The following is a 6,526-nucleotide window of genomic DNA, read 5'->3' on the forward strand; positions in this document are numbered from 1 at the left end:
TTTTTGTTGGGGACCGGCAACCAAGGCATGAAGTCCCAGGTTTAGGTTGAGTATGTTTGAGGGAGGTCGGAGTAGTCATTGCCTCCTGCAATGACATTGTTAGACATTGAAAGACCTGTTTTAGAAGGAAGTCCTAGTGGCCCTGTTTTGCTAGCCTGCTAGGCAGCCGTTCTAGGAGTTCTTATTAGTAGTGAGGCAATTAGAGAAGCCTACCAGAAGCTAATAATGATGATGCCAAGCAACCCTGTACATCCGTTAAGATGAATATAAATACGAAGGTGTGTAAAAAGGGGTTCTAACCCCCATCAAAGAAAAGAAAAGGAATGAAAATATATAAGCAGTTGATCATTGCCTTGCGAAGGCCTGGTAGGTTTTTGGGGACGAGTCAGACCCGGGGCCGATACCTTGTCTTCCTAGGGGTGGCTTCTTGCTGGGAAAAAAATACCAAAACAAGGAAGGTTGGAGCGAAAATAAAAGTGAGCGTTAGAAAAGGATTAAGTGTCGCCTTGCGAGGGCTTGATAGGTTCTTGGGTGCCGAGACAGGTCCTGAGACCGATGCCCTGTTCTCCTTGGGTCACTACGCTCAGCTCCCTCCTTTTTACATGCCCAAGTATGTTCATCCAATACAAACCCTAAAAGAAGACATGTACTGAAAGAAAATATTCCTTGATCAGGCTATAGGAGTCCTCGCCTTGTAGGAGCTCCTAGTTGTGTTGTCTGTAGTTGGTAAGTAGTGCAGACTTCCACTTAGGGCAACCTCTTTGATAGGTTTTTTTAGTTTGGCTGTGTTGGTGCAGCTGGTTACTGACTCACTTCGGATCTTCTATTAGATGATGCTAGGCCTACTCCTTGTGGATGTCATGCCTTGGTTCTGTCCTGGGGGCGGGGGAGCATTGTGCTGAGTTTTATTATATAATTGTTTTGTATCAGTTTGATGCTTCTTTGGTTGTTTATGTGCAGATATGTTCGTGGATTCGACGGGCTGAGTCGCCCTATCCCATGGTCGCCAATGAGAGCGGAATTTAGGTGACGGGAAGTGCTTAAAAATAGCTAAAAATTATGAGTATCAAGGGAAAAATATTCACTGTCAAAGGCGGCGGCTCGATCTAGGACGATTTTAAGCGCCAAAGTGCTTTAAAGGCGCCCGAGCGACACTTGTTGATTTCTCATAATTTTTCAGACAGTCGTGCAGGTTGACACGAGCTACTGGCCAATGCGGGATGCTAAGCGGGACGCCCAGGATTTTTCAGAGCTCGATTCCGAGTCCGGACGGGGAAATGGCCAAGAAACCGGTCAAGATACGAAGAGGTGGACTTATTTTTTGCCAAAATGGGCATGACCTTTGGGGGCCCAAACTTAAAATGCCACATGAAATGTTTGAACCAAATCGTGGAGAGAGAAAGGAGGAGAACATCACGCCATACTGCGCCCGATTTTTTCGCTTGAATGATGGAGGAGCCATCTCCTGCCTGTGAGCAACCCCCCCAATCGACATTGGGCATTGATTTCCCTCTGAATCCTGACTCTATCGCCGCCCTTCGCTCGCGCAATGATGCCCTCTTTGAAGATCTCTGATTTCAGTCTTTCTCTCTCCTCCCTCTCTCTCTTCTAAAGGCAAGTTCATGTGGGGAGAAGAAGGAAGAAGAAAGAAAGATGGAGGCTTGTTCGGCATGGATCGGATTGCTCCACGGGCTGGAAATGGTGATTGGTGATTGTGCTGGACATGAAGTGCTGTTGATCTCCAAATTTGCAGCCATGGACGTGAAACCCGAAACACGCAAATAAGCGGTAATTTAAAATTTTCAAAGGAAATTTGAGCTTTTATGGCTTTTGATGGATGAAATGTTGTTCATGTGGGATAAAAATTGTTCAAGTTGCTGTTTTCCACGAGTTCTTGCTGGTCATAATCAAAAAATCAGAAAAAGTATGCATCTTGTGGTTCAAAATAATACATTAAAACACGAAAAACATGAAAAATCAAGGAAAAATGATGGTTTTTTGGCATAAAAATGGGAAAGTAAATAGGAACACCAACTAAACTTTCATTTTTCTGCAAGAAGGAACTAAGGGCCACAGCCCATAACCTGTTTTGAATTTTTAGTAATTAAATAATGCAGGAAAATAAGGGAAAATACAAGAAAATGGTGGAAAAACCCTAAAAAATAGGGGAAAAATACATTTTGGGTTCTGAAAAATAAGGATAAATAAGAGCAATGTTTGTGAATGTTTGTGGGGACTGAAGCACGAGGATTTGCCTCAGTTCAACCCCACTTTCTTATTCTAGTGTGTCTTTTTTCATTTTTTTTCACATAAAATGATGGTAAAACACCCTATAAATCTATCCAACGATGCACTATTTAAACGGGGAAGGGTAGAGAAGTTGAAATATGTCTAAATGCCGTGTGAAATGATGGGAAAGTTTCTGATTTCTATGCATAGCATTTAGGACGGATGGTAATTAAAATTAAGAGCTTAGTAGCACGAGGATCACCTCGGTGCTAGGCCCATGCAACGAAGCACGAACGATAGTTGGAAACCATTAAAAGAATGTTTTGCACTTGCGCACAATGCTGTTTGCTAAATGTTTGAGCACCAGGCATCCACCAAATGCATAGAGCATGAAAAGAATTTAGAAAATATCAGTGACCAGCTCCTGGACATGCATTACAATTGGTTTATTAGGACATGACCTACGATGAGAGGCAGTGAGGTACCCATGCTGTAGGCTAGTCGTGGGGGTCAAGGGGAAAGAGAAGTAAGGACAATGGTACATTCCTGGACCCGCTTATTTGGTACTTTGAGCGACTTTTATGCGAAATGTCTGGATGTTGAGCGACGCACTGAGGGGCCAATCGCCAAGGTGTAGGAGAGTCGCAGAGGGTTGACGACATTCAGCCGTAGGAGGAACCCCATGTGTATGTGATTCGAGCCTTTTGGCTATGTGAAAGGGACTCCCTCTGAGGAGTAATATTGGGTTAGGATCAGTTGGACTACAACATATTACAAACGCAATGTTTAGGAAGGCAGAGATTTTGATAGACGCTCCTGGCCGCGAGGCCGAGGGGTTGTCTTGTGCGTAGTGACGAGGCCCGGCTAGTGCATGAGCCAGTGCCGGCCCGTTTTTAGGTCCATCAATGTGGAAGCGCTCAAGGACTTTATGAATGTACTCCCTCTGTGACAAGTAGAGGAGTCCCTGATGCCTGTCACGTCCAATGCACATACCAAGTATGTGAGAGGCCTGTCCCAGATCTTTTATCTCAAAGCTCTTCTTGAGCTGAACCTTAAGAGCATCTAGCTCATCATGAGCTTTCCCTGCTAACATATCATCCACATAGAGTACCAAAATCAATAAAGAACCATCACGGGCTTTCTTCGTGCAAAGACACGGATCCATAGCACTCTTGCTGTAGCCCTGTGACTGCATAAAGGCATCAAACTTATGATACCACTCCCTAGGTGTCTGCTTCAAGCTATAAAGACTTTTCTTCAATTTGCACACTAGGTGCTCCCTGCCAGGTTCTGCAAAGCCCTTAGGCTACTCCATATAAATCTCATCATGCAAGTCCCCATGTAAGAAAGCCGTCTTGACATCCATCTGGGATAAATCCAAGTCAAGCTGAGCAACCAAAGCCAATACTAAGAACAAGGTGGTCGTCTTAACCATAGGAGAAAAGACCTCATCAAAGTCCACTCCATGCTCCTGCTTAAAACCCTTTGCTACCAATCTAGCCTTGTATGCCGGCTTGGGGTGTCCAGGGGTACATTGCAACTTAGTGTACTTGCATGGCAAAGCCTTCTTGCCTTTAGGCAAGGAAACCAAATTCCAAGTGTCATTCTTAAGCAAGGAGTCTATCTTAGATTGCATCGCCCTCTCCCAGGAGTGATTGTCACCCCTGTGTATAGCCTCATCATAAGTGAAAAGCTCTCCTGCATTAGTAACCAAGACATAATGCATCGAGGACTGAAATCTATCAGGTGGATGTCTATCTCTAGTAGACCGTCTCACGACAGGCTTTGCTGCTTGCCCAGCTGCCTATCCACTCTTGGCTCCTCCTGAAATATGACCCTGTGGATCTCAACAACTCTCTCAGGCTGCCTATGCATCTTGTCTTCATGGAAGACTACATCATGACTGTGGATGACTTTCTGCACCTACGGATCTCAAAAACGGTAACCCATCTCGCCTACATCCCCATAAGCGATTTTCGCACCAACACCTGTCAAATCTGGCTCTTCCAATAAGAGTAATTCGTACCATCAAGCTTAGTGATGTTGAAAATAGCATGATCAGTGGATGAACTCGCCACAATGCAGGCTGGAAGACTGCAGATAGTTCAAAACTCCTTGCTGTTTACTTTAAAAAATGACAAAAAAATCACCAAAATCTAGAGAAAATGTCGAGAAAAATGTAACCAAGGCTGCTGCCCACCAAGTACTAGTGAAAGTACATCATTTCCGAATATTTCAGCATGAAAAATCCATGTCAGTCCGGAGTTATATGCTTGCTGTAATAAATGATAGTAGGGTACTGTGAGAGTCAATTGCTGACCAAATCACTGCACCAAGTCAATAAATGACAACCAAGACATGACTAATCATAAACGGGCATAAATTAGCACCAAATAGTCATCAAGACCCTGAGCAAACACCCAAACATGTCACCAAAGCATCCGTCAGTGTAGGTATATCCCCTGGACAGTAGGGCAAAGCATACATAACATTGGCAAGACCTGACACTAGTAGGTGTATGCTCACAAGAGTGCAAAGTTCAAGCTCAGGTCAAAAGCAACTCCAAGATATCAGTGCATGAACCATGCAACATTTAAGTGTATGAGATCCCAAAGTCTCAAGTATCTGCAAAATGCTCGAATAGCATAAACCTCCTGCTCAATGTCAATTAAGCATACAAGATGCTCCCATTAGCACAAAAGTCGGGTAGACAAGCTCAATAGCTCAATCAAACCAAGTCAAGGTACCAAAGACAGGTAACCAAGACAATGCTTCAATAGCATCCCAAGAGCATGACGGCTACAAAGCAACTGTAGGTAGCATCCATAAGCAAGACATACATCCCAATAAAGATCCCAATAAGCAAGACATACATCCCAATAAAGATCTCTAACAACCAAAATGACGGCTACAAAGCAACTGTAGGTAGCATCCATAAGCAAGACATACATCGTAATAAAGATCTCTGACAACTAAAATGACATCCAATACAAAATTCTGGAATAGCAAATGAGAATCCAAGCCAAGTCTTCATAGAGTACTAAAGCTAAACAAGTACATGGTACACTGTGCCAAGACAAATGCATCAAGCCGTAGGCATCGGGTAAGCATGTACCCAAAGAGCATATAACTGTCAAAGCACTGACCACTGTCAAGCATAGACCAATGTCAATAAGTGCGGGCTGAAATAAGCTCAAGCTTCCAAAAGCATCCGGATCCAATGACAAGCTTGAAGTCGTCCCTCGATGATCAATACATCATAGCATAACCCAAGTCATACACCCGGAACCAATAGGCATATGTGAAAGCATGAAAGATAGCTTCAGCCCAAGAGTATTTAGCATGCATTTACTGTTATAAACTCAGTATTTCCAACCCCACAATCAGGCCAAAATCATAGCATTACACGTAGCTTCAATCCCCAAATCAATCGGGATGCAATAGCCATCAAACCGGTTATGTAGTCATGCCCAAACAAGCATAGACATAAACTGTGAATGTAGCACTAGCATCAAATGTCTGTGGATTGTTTATAACAGTCCTAAAACACTGTTTTCAGCCACCAACCAATGCCTAATCTCAAAGGATCAATGCCAAGTATCAATACATGTGCAAGCAGCCCGGAATGTAGCCCGAACAAGTGCTGAATTCCAGGCTAGAGCTGGAGCTGAAGTGGCTGAATGGTGGCTGTCCAAAAAACAGGCGCAGATTGGCATGTTGTTGCTACTACTCCTACTAGTCCACATGGCAGATCTAGAGAGGTTGGAGGGCTCAAATATGAGCTAAAGAGGCCTGGGAACAAGCCTCTAGCAGCCCACAACCAGTGGCAAGGAGATATGAAGGTTGGAAGCTTTAATGGTGGCTGCCCTGTTTGCCTAGACTTGTAGACTGAAATAAATCTCTAAAATAATGAAGCAATACCTCAATGTCAATGCCCTGATGGTGCCTCAATAGGTTGGGAAGAAGCTCGGGAAGCTAGGGAGTGACGGGAGCTCAAGAGAATGAGCTATGGCTGCCGAGAAGGAGACCCAATGCAAGTGGGGAGTCGATGGGAAGCTGAGAATGCCACGAGCCAAGCTCAAGAGTCAGGAAGCCGAGCTCTGATACCAATTGAAAGGTGAGAAGGATCGAAACTTGCACTCGAGAGCTATGGCGGGAGAGCAAGAGCAAGAAAGAGAGAGACAAGAAATGGGAACTCCAACCATCACAATGTGTGACCGGGCCTTCCTTTATTCAAACTATCACTAAAAGAATAAGGAATAAAGTGACGGTGATGGGCGCTCGCCACCTGCAGTGT

The sequence above is a fragment of the Lygodium microphyllum genome, chromosome 20, assembly GCF_053477565.2.
Source record: "Lygodium microphyllum isolate KBCC chromosome 20, Lygodium_microphyllum_v1.1.10, whole genome shotgun sequence".
Classification (NCBI taxonomy): domain Eukaryota; kingdom Viridiplantae; phylum Streptophyta; class Polypodiopsida; order Schizaeales; family Lygodiaceae; genus Lygodium; species Lygodium microphyllum.